Source organism: Sarcophilus harrisii, chromosome 3 (genome assembly GCF_902635505.1).
Source record: "Sarcophilus harrisii chromosome 3, mSarHar1.11, whole genome shotgun sequence".
In the NCBI taxonomy this organism is placed as follows: domain Eukaryota; kingdom Metazoa; phylum Chordata; class Mammalia; order Dasyuromorphia; family Dasyuridae; genus Sarcophilus; species Sarcophilus harrisii.
In genome coordinates this window covers 194,638,535-194,661,947 of record NC_045428.1, presented here as the reverse complement: position 1 = coordinate 194,661,947, position 23,413 = coordinate 194,638,535, and the positions used below count along the sequence as shown (strand labels likewise).

Sequence of the window (23,413 nt, the reverse complement as noted above, 5' to 3'; positions counted from 1 at the left end):
ATAAAGGAGGCAGGATTGTATAATGAAAGAAATATTAGATTTGTGTCAGAAGCCATGGGTTGTTACTGTGATTTTATAACATCTAACTTTCAAGTCACATCTAATGATTTTACCTTGTGAAGTTCAGTTGTTGATCTATTAGTTACAGATGTATTGTAAAGAGCCTTGCACTTAGATTCAAGAAACATGGGTTCTTTTTTTTTTTTTTTAAACCAATTGTATATCATCCCACAAGTTCATTAACTTTTTTTAAAACCTATTTCCTTATCTATTAAATGGGATTACTTGCCCTATCCATGGTTTCTCTGGTCTTTCCAGAGAAAGACATGAGATAATGGATATAAAAGCACTTTGAGAAGTAAAGAGTACTATTAATTTATTAGTTGACATTAAGGGAATTATTGTGACTTTTTAGTCAAGTGCTCCATGTAAATTTAATGTCATCACCAATTTCTGCTTCCCAGTTAAGAGGAGATTGTGGTTATTGAGACAGTAAGACTTTGTTCCCTTGCCTTAGCCATGCCTTAATACAAGGCTAGGTTGTTTTGATTCTTTTGTGACAGCTGTCCCCATGTGCACTACTATTTTCTCTAACTATTGCTAGGCTAGGTAGATCAGGGAGTTGCTGAGCAAGGTATTTTCCTTCAACACATGGGTATAGTGCCATGATTCCTTTAGTGAAGATTTTGAGGAGTCGCAGAAGGAGGGTACTGTGACTAGCAATGGAAAACAGACCCCCAAAGAGAAAGGAATGCAAGCCATAAAGGAAATCTTCCAAGGAAAATGGTATTGCTTTTTTAAAATTAGATGTGGAGGAGAATGATGGTGAACTTTCTCCATTCTCTTAACCTGCCCTTTGGTGTACCCCACTTAGCCACTGATTAATAGTCTAAATTTTAACACCAGAGTTTTTAATCTTTTTTATATTGTGGCAGGGAGACCCAATCCCTACCCTCAAGCAGCTTATTTTCTTTATTAATTGAAGTTTTCTATTTTCAAAACATATGCAAGAATAATTTTTCAATATTGACCCTTGCAAAACCTTGTGTTCTGATCCCCCCCCCCTTATTCCCACCCTCTCCCCAGATGGCAAGTAATCTAATATATGTTAAACATGTTAAAATATATATGTAAATCGAATACAGGCATATATACTTATACAATTATCTTGCTGCACAAAAAAAATCTGATCAAAAAGGAAGAAAAATTAGAAGGAAAATAAAATTCAAGCAAATGACAAAAAAAAAGTGAAAATGTTATGATCTATCCTCAGTTCCCACAGTCCTTTCTCTGGGTGCAGATGGCTCTCTCCTTCACAAGTATTGGAACTGGCCTGAATTGTCTCATTGTTGAAAAGAGCCATGTCCATCAGAATTGATCATCTTATAATGTTGCTGTTGCCATGTACAATGATCTCCTGGTTCTGCAAGGAGCTTATTTTCTAATAGAAGATAACACAAAAAATGGAGGTTAAACAAGACTGGATTATGTGGATAGAACGTGAAAAAGTCCAGAGAGTTGCCATCAGATCCAGGTTAAAAAGGAGCACACCTAGCCAACACTTCATCAAATGGAGATAACTGGCCAGAAATTTACCCACTGGGGATGGTGCCTCAGCAGTAGTTTTTAAATGGATAAAACAGAATACATAGCATGACAACAGAAACCAATTAATTAGTCAACTAACATTTATTTATCATGTACTATGTACTAAGTTCTGGGGTACAAGAAAAAGGCAAAAGAAATAGTCCCTTTTCTCAAGGAATAAGGAACTTGTAATAGAGCATACAAATTATGTTAAAATATAGATAAGTATATGTATCCATACAAACATGTACATGCACTTCTATTTAAAAACTCTTGAATTAACATACTGTACTTCACTGGTATAATTGATAAGAATAGAGAAATTATAAGTAGTCCTTCAGGAAAAGATTGAGAACACTTTAGTTAAGATAAAGTCTGAGGAATTTAAGATTGAGTTCTAGTCCTCTTCAGATACTGCAGTTAAGTACAAGATACCAAAAGAATTAGTGTCTCTGGGAGAGGAATGACTGAGATATTACTTGTCTTTATCCTATTTTCCTTACTTCTCATTGCAAATCCCTGCTGTCAGGCTGGAACTTCTCTAGCTTAGAAGCAGCTGGCCAATGTCCCAGTGCTGACATGGTACTTGCAAAGTGCTATTTGAGACTTCAGACTAAAACTTATTAGGATAAAGTTTCTAAGGTGCCCCCTTTGAAATGGGTGTGGGCAGCATCCTATCCCTGAAGCCATATAATTGCCTCCTCAGATTTGTGCACTGGGATTTTCACAAAGTAATCTGAATATATTTTTATATTAGCAATCTTTCTCCAGGGGAGGGAGATTTTTTTCAGATTTTGAATTTGTAGTAGGGAAATGAGATCTACCTTCTAACCAGTCAGCCTTTACCAATAAGATCCCAGAGCACAGACACTGCATCTTTTTATGGCTTAGCACCTGAAGGTTACTTTAATTCATGTGAAATAATAATGGATCTTCCTCTGGCCATAGGAGGTGATGCACTAAATTTTAAAATGAAATTCATTTGTTATCCAGAAGGGCCTTGGTTATTAAATTATAAAAATGTGGCCATGGCAAGGTCTTTCTGAACCTGGGATATAGAGAGAGTCTATAACTGGCCTTAGGCCTAAAATCATAGAAGGAACAGAAAGAGAATTGTAAATTGAACTGCTATCTTTTTTAACCAAGTGTAATCAATCCAGCATTGGGAATTAATAAACTACTGGAACAAGGGGAAACATCCCCCCAAAAGAGAAATTAATGCAACCCATAGAAGAAATCTGCCAGGGAAAATAATAATGCTATTTTAATTAGGTCAGGTATTGAATGAGAGCTCCATTAAAATCATCTCTTCTGTGCAAGAGTCTCAGTGTACCCCAATTGTTCTCCTTGTATGCTTTGCCCAGTTCCACCAGCTGCCAACCTGAAATAACGTTACATTTGAGTCACTGGTTTCCAAAAGGATGACGAGTAGGTTGTATGTAGCTGAATGGGAAAAGGCTCGTCTTCCACTGATCCCTGCCAGCTTGGATCTGGACTTAGGCCATCCCAGCATTATCTTTGATTTATCACACGATTGGCTGTTTCAAGGAACAGGGTAGAATTGGCTGTTGTGAGGGTGGAGTGAAGAGAGGACAGGAAGAAGAAAAGGAGGGGAGAATAAAGAAAAATTGGGGGATAACCAACAAGTTAGCTCATGATTAAGTTTTCCTGATTTTCTAATAAGGATATTTTATTTACTACTTGGTTCACTAGTTAATATTCATAGGGATCACACTTTCAATAGCTTTACTGTGGATTATTGGGGAGCACACAGTAAGATGTTCTGGTGAACTCTGACAAGTCTCAAATTGTGCCAAATATATCAGGATGTTTAATTGAACACAAGTGAGAATCCTTATTCCATTATACTATCCCCAACCTTTAGAGTCTGGTCTGATTTTAGTCTAGCTGGAAATGATGGTCCATATGAGAGCAAGCATGAGAGATTCTACTTAAATTCGGAAAACTACTAAGAGGACTGGCCTAATCTGGAAGGTCCTAGGATGCTAGAGCACTTTTGTACTGACCTTATGTAATATTCTCTCTAAAATGTAATGTTCTCTGTTGAGGTTTTCTTGGGGTCTCTGGAGGCAGCTTTCGTTTTAGTTCAGTAATCACCACAAGTGCAGCCAGGTGTTAAAGTCCAAATCCCTTATTGTCTCCTTCAAGTCTTATCTCCTTCACTTGGGGCTCCACTAGTTTTCTGGGGATCTTCCGGAGTTTTGGTTTCAGTGGAGAAGTGAAGGAGGAGAGCCTGCCACCAAGGTGGTGTGAGATGGGATAAATCTGTCTGAGTCCAAGGGTTTGTGCTCCAGCCTTCAGCCTCCAGCCTTCTGTCCACTTGTTTTTCCTGGACCTGAGAGCTTCTTTCTTATATGCTATACATTAAGTACAAACAAATCATTATATCATTAGGAAACCATTATTTGTTGTAGGATTAAATCAATGCTAAACTAGATTTAACCATTGTCTCCTCAATTCCATTTAGTACCTGTAATGGGCTGAAGCTCGAGTTGACACACTGAGTTCCCAAGTACATGAGGCTAAATAGCAATTGGACAATACTCTATTAATATGTGCTTGGAGAAAGAATGGCCCTGCCCACTCTCTGTGCAAGTTTTGATGTGTTGTATAGGAAATGAGATAGAGACGATTTGGTGGGTGGAGTGAGAGAGGCAGAGGCACTGCTGGCTGGGTTCCTGGTGGGACTGCTCTCACTTTGTATCGCTACTCTCCCTTCACCTCCACAAAGAATAAAGATCAAGGATTTTCCCTTAACCTGAATTCCTGACTCCAGCTGATTTTAAAATACTTGGTCATCACAAGTACCTTGTTTCAAGTTCTGGCCCATAATATCTCCTTGTAGGATTAAATCGATCATACTGAACCATGCTAAATTAGATAACTATTGTCTCTATCAATTCCACTGACTTAGTACCTTGTAAGAATCCTTTGTTTCAAGTTCAGAGTTCTGGCCCGTAACAACCTTAGGAATATGGAAATTCTGTAGGTTGAGCATTAGGTGACGAGTTTGAACCAAAATGTCATCCTTCCTCCATGCAGAACCCCTAATTAAGCCATGTAAATTGATTTATCTTTTTTGGATTGCTCTGAAATGAAGCTTTATAAATTCACTCCCTACTTTAAGGGTTCAGTTAGACTACTGCACATTTCTTAAAACCCTCAGTTTTGGCTCATAGGTCCAAACTAAGGAAAGAATGAACTTATACATTCCCAGACATATCATACCCAATATTTTGTTGTTATTCAGTCATTTCAATTATGCTTGATTCTTCATGACTCCATTAGTAGTTTTCTTGACAAACACACTGGAATGGTTGGATGAGATACAAATGAAGAAACGGAGGCAAACAGAGTCATCCAGAATCATCCAGTCACCCAGAGACTGGATTTAAACAAGGGTTTTTCTGACACCAGGCCCTGTGCTCATACCAGATAGATGGATATATGTGATGATGATAAATAACAGTAGGAGAGAGGGATGGTATGATTGGTGCATGGAAAATGGCTAGTTGCTATATGTCTTCAGAATATGAATGTTTTTCTCTCAACAATAACAATGTTCTTATTAAGTCTCTAAGGAAATTAAGAAGACAAAGAAGTGTAATCTTTGGGCTAGCTTTCTGGAGGACCTCGGGACCAGCCTTGATCAAGAGCTAGGAAAGCCACCAGGACAATGGAATATCTCATTTCCAGTCCTTCTCAGTCCTTATATACTTTAGTACAATTACGTCATTATAGCATACTGAACATGTGTGAACTAGAGAACCATTACATCACCTTACTAAGTACTAAGTATTAAGTATATATGTGAACTAGAGAACAATTTTCTAATCAATTCCACTAAGTTAACACCTTGTTTCAAGTCTACTTCTCCAGAGTTTGGGTTTTCTTTTGTTTTAGAACACAGGTGTCACACCTTCCCTGACTTCTCAGGAAGGGAGGTAAAAACACCAAAAAAGAGGTGATCACACCCTCCATGACTTCTCAGGGAGGTGAGAACACCAAACTAGATACTGTTAGCAGGTTTTCTCTGGATTGAAGGATCTTAATCAAAATAGGTATACATAAATCCATCAGCATGGCAGGTATTACACAAGCACATAGTAATATAACAGAGGCTAGTAGCAATGTAACAAGAAACATGAATCAACATGAGGAATTATACATGTCCATAAGTCCTAGAAGGGAGATTATGTAAAATAACATTCACACATAAGCCTCTTTCAGCAGCCAAGAGGTAGTCCAAAACCAATCAATTGTCCATCACTTCACATGTCAGGGAATCCAGTGATTCCTGCAAGTTTTGAAGTCTTGCATTACTCTCATCATGATTCCTGCAGATTTTGAAGTCCTGACGTAGTTTTATCAACAATTTTTGTTGTTCATTGTCATGCTTTTTCAGTGGCACATGTGGTCAGAGATGGAACCATCTCATGTTTCTTGGATCTTTTCTTTTGTTTCAAGGTCTTTTCTGTCTCTCCGATAGGCAAGGCAAATACGGCTCATTGGCACCCATCTGATTCCTTCTCCATCTGTAGAGATATAAACAAACCCTCTCCCCCAAGCAATTAATCTCTCTGGCCCCTTCCATTCACTACTTTCTGGTCTCTCCACATTACCTGGCGATTATCTAAAGATAGTAAAGCTGCTCGCACTGGACACTGCCCTTCCAGTGGGTTATAAAACCTGTCTGTGAGAGCCAGTGCATCTTTGTCAAAAATCAAAAAGTTAATAGTATAAAGAGCTAAATTTAAAAGTTCTCTAGGGTTACCTGTGGCTCCTCCTTTCTTTTGTTTTTGGAGGTGTGTCTTGATGTCTCTGTTTCTCCTCTCTACCATTGCCTGTCCTTAAGGATTAAAGGTTATGCCAGTGGTGTGTAAAATCTGATACTGTGCACAAAGATGTGCAAAATGTTTAGAAGTATATATAGGTCCTTTATCTGTTTTTGTTGCTTGTGGCACACCCATAATTGCAAAAGCTTGTATAAGGAATTCAGTGACCACTCTGTCTGTCTCTTTTGCTGCTGGTATTGCAAAAGTAAATCCTGAAAAGGTTCTACTACAACATGGATAAAAGGCAGATGAACAAAATATATATAATGGGTCACATCCATTTGCCAAATTTCATTGGGTCTTAAACCATAATGGTTTTTCCTGGAGGGAGCGTAGGAGAGTGGAAAGGAAGGCAAGCTGTACAGCCTTTTACTATGCTCCTAGCTTCCTCTTTTGTTATCCCAAATTATAAATGTAATGCTTGAGCAGCCTGATGATATTTAGAATGAAATTCTTGGGCTGCCTGAAATAAAGGAATATTGGCTAACATGGTTAGAAGGCTATCTGCTTTGGAATTTCCATCAAAATGGAAATGATATTTTTATATCATCCAATATGATATGGAAATCATAGTGGATTTCCATCAAAATCTATTATGGGAGTGGACATACAAGATCTAAATCTTACCTGGATGCTTTCTCACTTGCTCTTGAAGTTCCTGTTTCTCTGAGTCAATCTACCTTATGATGCCCAATGGAAGTCTTTGTTGAATTTTGGACATAGGGTTTTGGGTCTTGTTCTCTCACTCGTCTTCTCTGCCAACATTGAGCTTTCAGATGCCGTACTTTACCATATTGAAAGCATTGACAAGTCTCTCTGCAAGTCCCTTGCCAAAAGAGAGCCTGTCTTCCCATGTTCCAATCTTGAAAAGTCTACATCATAGTCATATAATACCATATTATACTGTATAAACGGTATTTGTGCCCACTATGGCACAGCGTCTTATGATCTCATCTAAAGGAGCATCCTTGTTTAGTCCTAGTATAATTCTTTTACAAACCTCATTTGCATTTTCTTTAGCAAATTGTCTTATCATAATTTCTATTGCTGCATTTTTACCAATAATTTATATGACAGCTGTCTGCAGATGTCCCACAAAATCAGCAAAGGGTTCATTTGCACCTTGTGCTATTTTCGTGAAGGCTTCCCCTCTATCTTGTCTTTCTGGGAGGGTGCCCCATGCTTTCAATAGCAGCAGCAGCAATTTGCTCATATGCTGATATAGGGTAATTAATCTGTGCTAAAGTGTTTGCATAAAGACCTAAACCTGCTAGTTTATCAAAGGTGACTGGTATATTAATTCCAGGTTGCCTATTTCATTGGGCTTGTATTCTATGAGAATTCATTATACTCACAAAGCCACAACATCTTTTGTCCAGGTTCTGAACATGTCCTTGCTATAGATTTCCAATTATTAGGAGTTAAAACTTCAAAAGCCAAATTCTCTAATAACATCTTAACATAAGACAATGTAGACCCATAAGGAGTGCAAACCTTCTTCAGATCTTTGATAATTTCCAGATTAAACAGAGTGTATTTTGTTTTTTCTTGACCTGAAGAGTCAAACTTTTCAATCACAGGGTATGCTTCTATTTTTAAATCAGATGTATCCTGTCCTTCATTTTTAGCTTTAATTAATGCCTTTTGTATTCATGTCATAGGGGGTGGACAAAGCTGCTGCTTGGGTGGTGGTGACTGAAAAGCACCACACTCCTTAATTTCATCAGCACTGTACTTAATTCCTTTCTTGTCCAATTCTTCATGCTTTTCAGCTGCTTTGTCAGTACCATCCCCCCTTCTGCTCGTTCTCTTTTTTCTTTATTTTAAAACTTGTGGAATTCCTTAAAGCCAATTATATTATGTTGAATATATAGAATATTTCCTAAGGAATTGAATCAGGACCATTATCATTGTAATATTCAATTAGTTGTTCTCCCCCTAGTTTCCACTTATTTGGTTCTAATTTTTCTTCCTTATAGAACCAAGGAGATATGCACTCTCATATTTCTAAGAGTTCAATGATCTGCTCCCAAGTTACCAACAAACGTTGCTTCTTTATTAAACCTAATTGTGTTTTCTACACACTTTCCTTGGGGGCTGAGGGGGAAGGCTCTTTTCTTAACATTTGCCCCATTTTAGCTGAAAAACGAAAGTGGCTTGTTTACTTACCTTATTTTCTGGTCACAGGGACTTCTCCACTGAACTTACAGTCAGGCCAGTCAAGCTGCTGAGTGCAAGTCTTTACGTTCACATTTGGGTGCCAAAATGAAATGTTCAGGCTAGCTTTCTGGAGGACCTCAGGACCATAATTAGTCTTAGTGCAGGAGACAGGATAGCCACCAGGAGGATGGTCAAAAATGGAATTTCTCATTTCCAGTCCTTCTCAGCCCTTATGTACCTTAGTACAATTACATCATTACAGCATACTGAATATGTATGAACTAGAGAACCATTATATCACCATACTAAGTACTGAGTATATATGTGGACTAGAGAACCATCATCTCATCAATTCCACGGAGTTAACTCCTTGTTTCAAGTATACTTTTCCAGAGTTATGGCCCTCTACAAAGAAGGACTGAATTTTAGGTGACTTATTATTCTATTTATTTATTTTTATGCTATATTTTATTATTTACTTATATTTATTATTGTATATTTCATTTTTTATACTTTAATCTACATATACTTTAGATACTCTGTAGAGGGAGAAGAAGAGATAGCATTTCATATGAAAAAGACCAGAGGGTTTTAGTGTATTGCAAGTTCAATATGAGTCAACATCTTGACAGTGTTAATTCATTTAGGAATATCTGAGTATTACTCTTGAGTTTTCATAATAGAGTATTGAGTATTACTTCAATACCAGAGTTCAGTTATCCCTTCCACATCTCAACTTTGCCCATTTTGATTTTGATATTTTGCATGTTGGCATAAAAAATTGAAATGGAGAGTTTTGTGGAAGTCAGATAGCACATGAAGGCCAGCAGATGACGTTAAAAATGTTTAGAAATTTAGAAATGCACAAAATATATGTATATTATTGTATAATATCAACATATTTTACCTCTTAATACTGTAATAATTCAGACTTCTTCTTTGTCATGAAAGGAGAGCCAAAAATATACATGGATTTTTCAGATTTCATTGGTACTACACACCTAATGTGTAAGGATAACTGTACTCTGTTCTGGTCGAATCCTATTCAAAATATGTGTTTAGTTCAAGCCATCACACTTTAAAAAGAATTTTGACTCATTGGAGTACCAATTGAAGTTTACTAGGGTAGTGATGGAACTGTAAATAAGGTCATATAGGAGATCTGATCAAGGAACTAAAGATATTTACTCTGAAGAAGACTTTGGTGGCAGATGGTTTGGGGGGAGGTATAGTAATTGTCTTCCTGTAATTGAAAGACTGTCAGGTACAAGAGAGAGTAGATTTTTTAATGCTGGTCTTCAAAACACATACTTAGAATAAAAGACATATAAGCAGGGAGTTTTGTTAGATGGAGCCAACTTGAACTAGATAACACTTCCAAAGGATTCATGTTGAAAGATTTCCAGCCTTCAGGTTAAAATATACTTTTTTCTTGGTTTTTTTTCCCCTCCAACATGACTAATATAGATATATTTTTCCATATGACTTCACATGTATAACTGATATTACATTACTTGCCTTCTCAGTGAGTGGAAGAGGTATGGGAGTGAGGGAGAGAATTTGAGCTCAGAATTTTATAAAATGAATGCTAAAAATAAATAACTGAACAACTTTTTAAAAGAAGAAGAAAAACACTGCCCCTGGTCATTAACAAGTATTTGGAAAAATGTAACTCCCAGTGAAAGTTAAAAGTTGTGTTTATGTGCTTGGTACTCATAATCTGCCATAGACTTGTAGAGCAAAGAAGAATTTTTAAACTCACCAATTCCAATTGTCCTTCATTTTACAGAGGACAAAAGTGTCAATTTGGGAATTCAAGGAAGTAAAGCATCTTGCCCATGGGCACCTGTTTAGTTTGCTGAAAAGCCAGGGCTAGAATAGATCTCCTAACTCCTTCTCATACCTTTTTATCTTAATCACATTGTCCACCATTATCATTGTTATTGTCATCAAGATCACAGTAATCAATTAGCATATAACATTAAATTCTCTATGTGAAAAGTGTTCTGGGAATTATAGAGTATGTTTCCCCCATAATTCCCAAGGTTTGTCAAGTCAGGTAATCATAGAAACATAAATAACAGTAGAAGAGATATCTGGTCCAGTTCTTTTTAGACTCTCAGGTGTAAAACCCCAGGAATATTTCCGCTGAAGCAAATGCCTCTCTGTTGTGAGTCTAGTTTTGTGGATTATTTGATTTTTGCCCTTTCTTACTGCACCAGAATGATCACTATCTTTCCATTTCTGTGTCCCTTCCCTCCGCAACACACTCACTTTTGATTACCATTTCCATGTTAATATAAGTAATCTCACTATAGCATCAAAATTATGGTATCTGGAATAGTGATGGAAAATGCATAGCAGGAATGAGAGAATGATATTAAAAGCTTAGACTTCCAAATGCTGTTAATATATTCTCTGAAGGATTGTCTAGCAATCTTCAGACAGTTATATCATATCTGTGAAATGCTTCAAAAATTGCTAGAAGAAAATGGCAGAATAGAAAATGTTAGCATGCAGCCGATCAGCAGAGAATGTAGATGGCTAATGAGCTTATTAAGACATGACAGATTTATTCATTAGAAGGTTTTCTTTGAGGGGAGTAACCTCTTGAGTAGAGATTTGTGGAGAATGGAACGTGTTTCTGGCCAACCATCTATTTAGTGATAATAAGTTGGAGGTATGTGGTTCATAAGGAGGGAATATGAGGGGAAAGAATATGAATCTAATGAAAAGGAAATAAAGAGTCATATTGGTTGTCCCACTTACAAAAGTCTTAGTAAATGCCCCAAAGTGGGGGGAAAAATATGGAATGAATTTAGAAGACACATTGGGGCTTAGACTGAAAACTTCATTTTGGGGAGTGTATCATTAAATATTGCTGGGAAGTCAATACACAAGAATGAGGGAAAAGAGCCCTTGAACCCTTTGCCAGGATCCAATACAGATGAGTATGAGGGCTCCTCTATACTCATTTCTATATTTGCAGTCATTTTCTTTAAAGGGAAGAATAGTTATAATTTTCTTCAAGTGTTGGTTTTCTTTAGTTAAATCACACATATTACAATCGACTTGGGGGAAGAGATAGATGAGAGAGGGAGGAATAGAAATGTATTAGATCTCTGAGGGGAAAAAATCATTTTTAGCTCTGCTCATTTGGAATATTTAGTAATAGCAAAGTAGAGCTAGAAATAAATGTCTTGAATCTAGTTCATATCTTTTTGGTCACATAAATCCCTTTTTGGTAATTTGTATCTTTTCTTGTGTCCATTTGCTTTTTTGATTTTAGATTGTAAAAGTCTAACGTGATCAAAGCTCTGTTTATGACACTATTTTATTATATATGATTACTGAAATATTATATTTTATAAATATTTATTGATAAATATCAGAATATTCTGGAAATTCACTCTTTATAGATATCCAACTAAGACAATATTCTGAAGGCATATTCATTTAACCTGCACAGTTTATTGTGCATTATTATATATATATATATATATATATACATATTTTGCTATGTTATTTATGACATAATAGAACACAATACCCACCATGTACTTCTTATCTTTATTTTGGAGCTATATGCATATTCACGTACCTGCATTTGCATAGATGTGAACAGGAAAGGAAACATTGCACAGCCATTGGTATTTTATGGGTAAATACTTGGCTTTAAATTGAGCAAAGTTTGCTTTTCTGGTCTGCCTGGCATCATATTCACCTTATTTGCCATAAGATTACTACAATGTCAAAGTAGGAGTGGTGAATATAAATGTCATATGGAAGTTGTTGAGAAACAGATGAGAATCATCTGAAAAATTCTATTAGTTATTGTCAGGTGGAAGAATGTCAAGGAATGTCAAGATATTAAGACATTAGAAAAGATTTCAGTGCTCAAGACAGATTACAATTAAACAATATAAAGCAACTCTTATAGGTAGGATTGATGCGCAACTAAGCCTATAATAATGGTATCTAATTAGTGGCTGATTATGAACAAAAACCTAATGCTGTGTAGTAGGCAGATTTTTATTGAAAGAGATTGGATAGAGTAGGGACTGGAAAGCACCTCTTGGCTGAATGAAAAGATTGTGAGAATAATATTATAATCATCTCTATCATAAAATGGAAGGCAAGGCACTCTGGGCAGTTTACAAAAAGAGTTGTATCTCTAGAAAAAGGAACTGGGAATGGTGCTATCTATTGACATTTCCTTTTTTCTTATGGACGCTGAGCAGAGTTAATTAAGTTCATATGAACAAACTCGTCCACCCTGTGGAATGCATATCCACAGCTTTTTAATGCTCTTCATTTTTATAGCCAATGGAATCTCATTGTAATGAAATAGGTAGAGTGGTGTGACAAAATGGACACCCTATTCATTGAGTCTATTCATTACAAACTTTATTAAAGAAAATGAGATTGGTGAAAACCATTTCTGAATCTTGGTTGTTGATGCATGGATTTGCTGCTATCTTTTTTCTTTTCTTCTTTTTTTTTTTATTAAAGCTTTTTATTTTTCAAATAATAATGGATAATTCTGTGACATTAATCCTTGCAAAACCTTTTGTTTCAACTCCCCCCCCCCCATTGCCCACCTCTTCCCCTAGATGGCAAGTAGTCCAATATGTGTTAAATATGGTAGAAATATATGTTAAATCCAATATATGCATACATATTTATACAATTATTTTGCTGCACAAGAAAAATCAAATCAGACTGGAAAAAATGAGAAAGAAAATAAAATGCAAGTCAACCACAAAAAGAGTGAAAATGCTATGTTGTAAACTATACTCAGTTCCCATAGTCCTCTCTCTGGGTGTAAATGGCTCTCTTCATCACATGATCATTGGAACTGGTCTGAATCATCTCATTGTTGAAGAGAGCCATGTCCATCAGAATTGACCATCATATAATCTTCTTGTTGCCGTGTACAATGATCTCCTGGTTCTGCTCATTTAACTTAGCATCAATTCATGTAAGTCTGCTGCTGTTTTTGATAGCTGCTGGTTTTATGTAGGAGGAATGGATTTGATTTTCTTGGCTCCTATAGTACAGAATTATAGACTTCCAGTTGAAAGGAGCTTTGGAAACCATCTAGTATAAACCTCCCATTTCAGAGATGAAGACAACTGAGGTCCAACATGTTTGTGATTTGCCTAAAGCTAAGTACTTAATAGTAGACCTTGTATGAGAATCCATGTATTTTATTGTCGCATTATGTAAGTTTTTAAAAATTTCTTATTCTATATAATAGTTCTATGAACTTCACTAATTCAAGTGGTCTTACTGAAGTTACTCTTGTTATTGTTTTGTTCTGTTTTAAATCTATAAAGAAGCCTACAAATTCATTATTTGAAATGTTGACTGACTGGAAGAGAACACTAAATTTCCTTGCTGAGTAAAAGTCACGTTAAATTAGAATACAACTTTGTAGTTTCTTCTTCCTCCCTTCCTACCCCAAGAAAAAATACCAACACAACTAAAATAGCCTCTTCCTGTTCCTGCATTTCAACTTGAATCATAACTACTTCTTTTGCATTTCAAAATAGATGAAACGCACTTTTAATAACTTTTCCTTCTTTCTAGAAAGTGACACACCGAATATCATTACTCCTTATTACTTTAGAACAAATAGGGAGTGACATATTCTTTCACAATGCTTATAACAACAGTCTTATTTAGCTTATTCCCTCAATTAAAATTTTGCCCATCAATTGAACATATTTTTAAAACTGAAATTTTCTCGTTGAAAACAAGCCAATGTCCCTTCATAGTTGTATAGGTTACATTATTTATCCAATTGATTGTCATTTTCCTAGTCAGTTAGCTAAGTACTTTATTAGATATTAACCTTATAATTAGATATCCTTGATCTTAAACAGAAAGAGCATTATTTCTTACTCATAAATGTTTCTGAAACACTCTGAAACAGTGTGGGTGGAACTGAGAGATCAATATGCTGTGAAAACCATGTTAGTTACATGGATTGAAAATTTGAGAACAAGATGTGTTATACATGGACAGTAGTCAAGGTTACTCCCCAAATGCCTTGGTACTATTTTCCTTCTATTTTTGTAATGTTACAAAGGTCTTGCTATACTAATCACCTACCCAATTCAATTCAACAAGCATTTTGAAGCATTTACTATGTGGCAGACACTGGAAATACGAAGACAAAAATAAAAAAGTCCCTGCTCTCAAAGAGCTTACGTTCTATATGGAGAATATAATATGTACAAGATATGCAAATATAATGTCCAATAAAAAGTAAAAACAAAGGAAGGGGGTGAGGACAGAATTAAAACATAGAGGGTTCAAGAAAGCCTTGTTTAGGAAGTAGCACTTGGACTGAGCCTTGGAGGGACCTCAGGATTCTGAGAAGCAGTAGTAAAAGATAAAATTTTATAAGCATGGGGAAAAGTCATTCTCCTCCTTGCCTACCCCCTCCTCCCAGGGTGTAGAGGCAAGAGATAGAATGACAGATGCAGGCAATACCAACTAAGCTAATTTAGCTAGAAAGCAGTACAAAAGGATAAATAAACTGAAATAATACTGAGAAGTTGTCGGAACTTGATTGTGAAGAGCTTTTAATGTCAAGCAGAGAAGTTTGTATTTTATCTGACAGACAGTAAAGAGCCACTAGAAGTTCTTGAGCATTGAAATGACATGGTTAACTCATGATTTAGGAATATCATTTTCAGAAAGCTAATGCTTCATTTGTTGTTCACTATTTGTCCTTTATTCTCAGAAAGACAATATCATAACTTGCAAGTAAATTGGATTTAAGAGAGGGAGGATGTACAAGGTCACCAGCCTCACTTTGTCCTCTGGAACCATGTGGGTCCAGTGGCAAAATATATATCAGGACAACTGGAAATGACCCTGGATGCAGTAGGAGACCTTGGTCTTTTTAAACAAGATCTTTAACAAATTTCAGTTTGACTGAGGTAATGTCCAATTAGTCATCAAGGCTGGACAAGAAGTGAGGCAAAGAATAGCTTCTTTTCCCCAGTAAAAAATAATAATAATAAATCAATCTGGGAGGTGAAGACTCTCTGGATTTCTGGCCAAAACAGAAACGATTGCTATTCACACTGAATATTGATTCACACTGAATCAATCAGGGACCAAACAATGACAGAATAAGGTTTGGATTGGGACTTAGTGTTGGCCAGTCAATGAGAGCTAGATTGATTTGGGTTTAAGGCATGGTCCTTTAAAAGAAATCTACTCTGTAAACCCCAAGATATCTTGCAAGGTTTCAGTGATCACAGTTCAGTTCTACTGGTGATGGCACTGGGTGCAGTGGGAGTTCTTAACCTTTTTAAACTAAGGTCTTTTCCAGGTCTCAGTTTGACTGAAGAAATGCCCATTCAGCGATTAAGACTAGGTAAGAAATGAGGCAAAGAATGACTTCTTTTATCTAGTAAAAAAAAAAAAAAAAGCTAATAAAATAATCTATATAAAAGATGTAGACCTGGAGCACTGGGGAGAAATTTTTTTTATATATATTATTGCATTATTGTGTGTGTGTGTATGTGTATATGTATGTATACTATGCAGAAAGACAATAATATAACTCACAGAAGTTGATGAGGTAACCCAGAATAAGAATAAAGAGAAAAGAGAAAAGGACTTCAAATAATGAGACTTATTCATTGTTTGGGTTTTGTTGACTCAGAGTTGATCGGTGTTCTTAAATTTTCAAAGTTTTTTCATCTTACAAGGTTTTGTTATTAGACAAATTTTTCTCCTGGTTCTCTTCTCACTTCATTGTGAGTCAGTACACAGAAGTCTTCTCAGGTTTCTTTGAAACAATCCTCCCACATCATTTCTTAGAACATAATAATATTCTGTTAATTTATGTACAACAATTTGTTCTGTCATTCATCAATTGATAGATACCTTTTTAATTTCCAGTCCTTTGCCACCACAAAAAGAATTGCTGTAAATATTTTTGCACGAGTTCTTTCCCTCCTTCCTTTGATCCCTTTAGGGATATAGACCTAGTAGTGAAGTCAATGGATCAAAGGATATGATGAGTTTAGTAATTTGGGGAGAAGAGTTCCAAACTGACATGACTTTAAAAATGTGTTAATCATTGCAGGATATACTAATTCATGAAGCAGGATGTAGTTGTAGCATTATAGTAGCAACTATAAAAACTGTTTGGCTGTTTTTTGTTTGTTCTTTCCCACATCAGCTTTGCTTTCTGAGCTATGTTTTATGGATAAAGAAGCTCTAAAACCAACTCCTACAAAAGAGAATTTTCTGATTGACTCAGATCAACATATTCTAGCTCATATCGTTCTATTTTACCCAGAATATACTCCCTTCCAAATACATAGGATTATGGGACACAGACAGAGATCATCTGGTTCAATCACCTAATTTTACAAATGAGGAAACTGAAGTCCAGACAAATAAAGTGAGTTATTCAAAGTCACATGGGTAATAAATACTAAATCTGTGATTAAAACTCAAATCTTTAATCACAAGTCCTTTTGTTTTTTCTACTATAATATGGTTGTATAATACAAGTCTTCTATATGATCTAACCAACCTATATATTTATTTATATCATTATTTGTGTTTTTCTGTTTGAGTTTTCTACTGGTCTTCAATTCTTTGAAGGTAAATTGCAACCAAAGTTAAAATGGTTTTTTGTTAGATCACATCAGTTTAAATTAGATTATATCAGATTAGCCTAGTTTCTGATGCTGAGTGAAACGAGCAGGGCCAAGAGATCATTATATACTTCAACAACAATACTATATGATGACCAATTCTGATGGACCAGGCCATCCTCAGCAATGAGATCAACCAAATCATTTCCAATGGAGCAGTAATGAACTGAACCAGCTATGCCCAGCGAAAGAACTCTGGGAGATGACTGAAAACCATTACATTGAATTCCCAATCCCTATATTTTTGCCCACCTGCATTTTTGATTTCCTTTACAGGCTAATTGTACAATATTTCAGAGTCTGATTCTTTTTGTACAGCAAAATAACGTTTTGGTCATGTATACTTATTGTGTATCTAATTTATATTTTAATATATTTAACATCTACTGGTCATCCTGCCATCTGGAGGAGGGGGTGGGGGGAAGAAGGGGAGAAATTGGAACAAGAGGTTTGGCAATTGTCAATGCTGTAAAGTTACCCATACATATAACCTGTAAATAAAAGGCTATTTAAAAAAAGATTAGCCTAGTTTCAAACATATGGACACTACCAATATTACTATATCATTAATAGATTCTTTTAAAACAAATATCTTCTCTTGATATGGTGTTACAGCCACATTGCTTTTCTAGCAGAGTGAAAACAGTAGACAGTGAAAGTAATTCCAAAACAATCCCCATTTCACATCTTGGAGTTTATTCCTCTATAACTAATGCTATTGAGAAACCATTTTATAGAAAATAGGGCAGACAGCAAAACCATATCCATAATTAGGAAGTTACTCAGAATCAACAGAGAGAAGTCACACTAAGCAGCTTTTCTTTATTGTTATCTAAGGATATAGGGAATACAATATTTCAGGGAAAGAGGATAACTTAGGTGAATATGCTCAGAGTCCTTCAAGGTGGAGATTGAGTGTATATTTTGGAAAAGTAGGTAGATGGGAGCTTAAACTCTGGGGCAAAATCCTAGTCCCAAATGGAATGTTCTATTCATTGGGTTATTTATTCCATAAAATGGTATAGAAAGAGCTAGTCATTCACACAAGTTAATAGATTGCTATGTCCTTTTCTGGGTTTGGTTTGTGATATATTCTGCTTAATCCCTATCTAGTTTTGTTAAAATCAAGATGGAGGGACGTGCCACTTTGATCATAGGTGATATGCAATTAGTGAAAATCATTTAAAGATTTCCTATTTCTGGGGCAAAGTACCTTTAACCAGATCATAGAGAGGAGAACATAAAAGATTTAATCATTGGGACTTTTCAATTATATGGTAAAAGCTATTGTATGGTAGCAGAACTAAAACTGACAACCTCAGAAATTAGGAAGGAAATGCCACAGAAGTACTTAACTAAAAGCCTTCCAAAGTAGGAGCAACAAGATCAGAAAATTTTCTATTTAGTGGAATGGACACAAAATCCTGGAAAGCATGAAAATTGTTATGTAAAACGATGTCCTTTCTCGGCCTTCATTTCTCTAGTGCTTAACACAGTACCTTGATTGTACTAGTACCTTGATTGTACTAGGGAATTGGTAAATTTTTGTTGAATTTAATTTAATTGAATAGAAAATTAAAGGATTCTACTAGGTGATCTATAGAGGTCCTTCAAATTCCAAAACTTGTAGAATCAAAATAAGCAATTGATGAAATCTTTGCATAAAGAGGAAACAATCATCTCACAGTGGATACTTAACTTATTGACTGTCTGTGATGAGTAAGGTCATACCAGATATTATAGCTTTTAGGAAGCTTACACTCAGAACTACGACACACGTATGACTGGAATACATAGAAGAATGTGGAAGTACTAAGGGGTCTCTCCAGAGTTCTATGAGACATCCAAAGAGAGATTGCTAATGACTTTAAAGGATCAAGGATGATTCCATTTAGGAGGTGAGTAAGATGTCAAAAGGTGGATAGAAAATGAACAGGTATGAGAAGGAAAAATAATTTGAGGTAAGAGAAATTAGTGTGAACAAAGGTATGGAAGCAGAAAAACATGAAAAATGGAGGTGGGAGAGGCACAGTGTATCCAGTGAATAGGCTCAAGGGCAGAAGACCTGAAGCTGAATTCTAGGATTACCGCTTCCTAATTGTGTGACTTTAGGCAAATCATTTAACCTCTCTCATTTTTCTCATTTGTAAAAAGAGAAAATTTAACAAGAATACCTCCAAAGTCCCTTCCAACTCTAAATAAAGGTAACTTTTTTTAAAAAAAAGATTAATACAGAAGTGAGGAGATATGATAGGAGGCAAGACTCGAAAGGGGGGTAGATTGGGACCCAACTGTGGGGAGCCTTAAATGACAGAATAGAGAGATTGAATTTTATTTGGTAGAAAATCCTCCTTCACCATTTAGATTCATTAAACTGAATCCCTAGAGGAGAAAGGTCAGTACTTAGTTCTCAGTACAAGCAGGCTATAAGAAACATAGAGCTAGGGAATAGGAAGGTTTTTTGTTTTTGTTTTTGTTTTGTTTTTTTTTTTTTTTTTTGCTAAATTCCACTTTGGTCTTCTAGAATCCAGTGATTATGAATTGTTACAGAAGTGGGAAACCCAGGATAGGCAGGGTGCTCTTTGCTGAATGCTCATTGATCTCCTTATGTAGTTGGGTATGCATTGTTCTGCCTTTGTTCTTTAGAGTAAACAACACATAACCAGCTGGCTAGAATAGCGAGCTCTAGGTAGTGTAGTTTTAACTAGCAAATTTCACAGCTTAAGATGTCAAAGCTACATTTTCTTTCAAATCAGACTAAATATCCACATAGCAATGGCAGCAAAGGGAAGGGACTGCAATTTATTATCCAAAGGTGTCAAAAGAATAGGGGTGGGGATTTGTTCATTTCTCTAGTTCCAGAGCCCAAATGGAAGTAGGAAGGTCAAATTTTTCCAATCTTATCCACGAAGCAGCAAAATCCCCCTACTTGAAAATTTCTACTATAAATAAAAATGACTTACATGAGCAGATCATGAATGGAAAGCCAAGCCAGGAAGTATGGGTGTGCCAATAAAATCTTGACATACACCAGAAGAAAAATGGAAGTACAGCTATGGGAAAGAATACAATGATGAGAGATGGAATTTTTTTTTTTTTTTGGACCAAGCTCACATTATAATAAGTGGGTATAATGTGATTGAACTGCAGCCCATTTGCATTCCTTATCTTAGATATTTGGGCCACCAAACTAGATGAGAGAGAAAAGTTATTTTCTAATGTGCATAGGAAGCATTCCTTAAATGTATTCTTAGCCTTCTGCTGTGTAGGGACAACTTTCAAAACACACACACACACACACACACACACACACACAAGCTGTAGGCCAGGTCTGGCAAGAGAACTATCCAATTTAGATATCTACTGTTGCCCCATAGAATATGGAATAAAGATTTCTGAGGTTTCTATTCATCTGTTCATTTCAACAAAAAATTCATGTAAAACTTGGCAGCCTTCTGCAGTTTTGACTAAAAACAGAGCCAGTTTTGATGGTTTGGGCTGGGTTTGCCTTTGCATATTCAAGTGAGTTGGAATTCAAAGAAAATTACAAGCAGTATGAGCCCCAATTGCACTGAAATTCTCCTCCTTTACCTTTCTTCTCTTACTCCCTAAAATGTGTCTTATTTAATGCAAATCTCTGTGCTGAGACAGTTATGCTTTGCACCGTTGGTATTCTATTTGATTCTCTAAGCCCACTGGTATAAAGGACATTGAAGAGCATGCTTGTAATGTGTTGTCAGCAATCCACTTACTCCTTAAAGGGTCATGTTCTTAGTCTGACCAGAAGACTTTGTGTCAGGACCTAAACCTGTAAGGTTTTTTGTTTTTTTTTTTAATGACAGACTTAATAAAAACAAAACAAAACAATTTACTTTGGTAAGGAAGAGAAATATGATTTCTCATTCTCCCTTGCCATCCAGGAATGAGCTCATAAAGGAAAAGACAGTTAAAGTATGATATAAGGATTAACTGCTGTCCTGGGAATTCATGTTATAAAAGAATTTTAATTTTGGCACTTTGAAATGGTCTGGGTATCCTAGTTCACCTTTAGCAATTACAAGACCATGCCATGGGTGAAATCTCAGATCCACAATGTAGTATCCTTTAAACATCTCCCTCACCCCCAGCCTACTCCTCACCCACATACACACTCTTCAGAGTTGGTGCCAGGTTAGGCAGAGACTGCCATATCAAGAGTCAGCCTGGTCCTAAAGCCAACAGGCTTAGCTCAGCATTCTGCTCATCCCTAGCTGCATTGAGAATGAAGTGCCACTGGGATAAACAGCCAAGTCTCCAGCCCAGTGAGAATCCTTCTTGTAGTGAGTGTTTAGCAGTTGCTGCTGCCCTCTATAAACTCAATCAGCCTGAACTCCAATCACTCCCTTTCTGTCTCTCTCTGGGTATGTCGTCTTTTTTTTTTCCTCCTCATTTTTCCAATCTGTAAGCACCAATCATTCTGTGCTGAGTTTACCCAACATAATTATTGGTGTTCCCCATAGAGCCTACAACTGCCTTTTTCCCCAAGTGTTCCTACATATGTTCACTGACCAGCAGCCTGGAACCAATATATCAGAGGTTTTCCCCATGAGGCCTTATTCCCAAGTAGCTGCTTCTACCACCACTTATTTGTAATTTAATGGATGTTATATATGAGTACACAGACATGCACATTTTCCACTCATCACCTTTCTATCTCTTTTTCCCTTTCCCTCTCCCTCCTTTCTCTCTTTTTTCATTCTCTTCCCTTCCTTCATCTCTCCCTTCCCCTCCTTCTCTCTCTCTCTCTCTCCCCCTTCTCTGTCTCTCTTCTCTCTTCTTTCTCTCCCTCTTTCTCTCTCTCTTCCGCCCTCTTTCTCTGTTTGTCTCTCTCTTCCTCCTTTCATTTTCTCTCTCTCCCTCCCTCCCTCCCCCTCTTTTTATTTCTCTCTCCTGCTTTTTTCTTTCTCCTATCTATCTGTCTCTCTCTTGCACAAACACACATGCATGCACACACACATTTATACAATATTTTGACAGCAAACTAGGTTAAGCTGCCCCCATCCACCTCCTTTCTCTGCCCACCCCTTTGCTGTCTCCAATTGGTTTGCCATTTGCCTCTCATTTCACGCTGCATGTAAGAGAAAAATCTCATTATTTCTGATTTAGGTGCTCATATGCCCTTCCCTGCTACATGTCATGCCAGTTGCCAGCTTGTTACAACATCAGAAGCAAAATTCAAAGCACTGATTTATCTGCCATGGGATATGACTCTGGGGTGAACAGAGGGAGAGGGGCAGAGGGAGGAGAGGAGAGAGGAAAGGAGGAAACACTGATAAATGGAACAGTTTTTAAAGCCTTGGTATCTTAACGATGCTTGAGTTTGCTTGCTTATCGGCAGCTTTTCTGCTGAATGGGCAGGCTGCATGATAAATGCAGTACATTCTAACAGGAGCCTGAAAAAGAAGAAAAGAAATCTTTTTTTTTTTCTTCTTCTAAATAGAATAGGAGCAACCGCATTATAGAGTTTTGTGGCAGCTGTTGAATAAAGCTGTGCATGGGATTTTTAATTCCCTCTCATTCTTTGCCTTCTGGCTAGTTGTGAATGGTGATGACTAGTCATGTAGTTTATGATCAAAGAGCTTTCATATAAATTTTCCCTCCCCTCATTGGGTTGAGGGTTACAATCAGACATCTTGTCTGTTAGGTTTCCTTTGGCAACTGCCCATAGGGCGCCATAGTAGAGAAATGGATGGAGAAATGAGGAAGGTGGAAATGAAATGTCAGACGATTTCCTTCCTGTCAGTGTCAGATTCTGGGGGAAGATCTCTTGCCAGGCTCTAGAGATGAACAAGGAGAGCATGTTCTGTGCCCTTGAAGCATTTAAATAAAGATTGGCATTCTTGATACTGTGCGTCAACTTCCAGGCAATGTTAGAAGTCGTTTTGCCTTTTCTCTGTATCACACCTTGTTTAGCCCTGTTCCTAACACTTAGTAAGCACTTGATAACTCCTTGTTGACAATTAACAAAGGTACAATATGGCCATAGTATGAGCAATAATGACTAGAGGAGTTCAGAGGAAGGCTTTGCTGAGGACTTCTAGATTTAGAACTATTCCCACTCCCTTGTTTTAGATGGAG

General features: G+C 36.6%; 1 protein-coding gene across 2 annotated transcripts in view; it reads left to right on the top strand.

Annotated features, from left to right (window-relative positions):
• Nucleotides 1–23,413, top strand: part of NHS (NHS actin remodeling regulator) — a 449,010-nt gene that overhangs the window by 117,390 nt on the left and 308,207 nt on the right. The gene's annotated exons all lie outside the window — the stretch shown is intronic.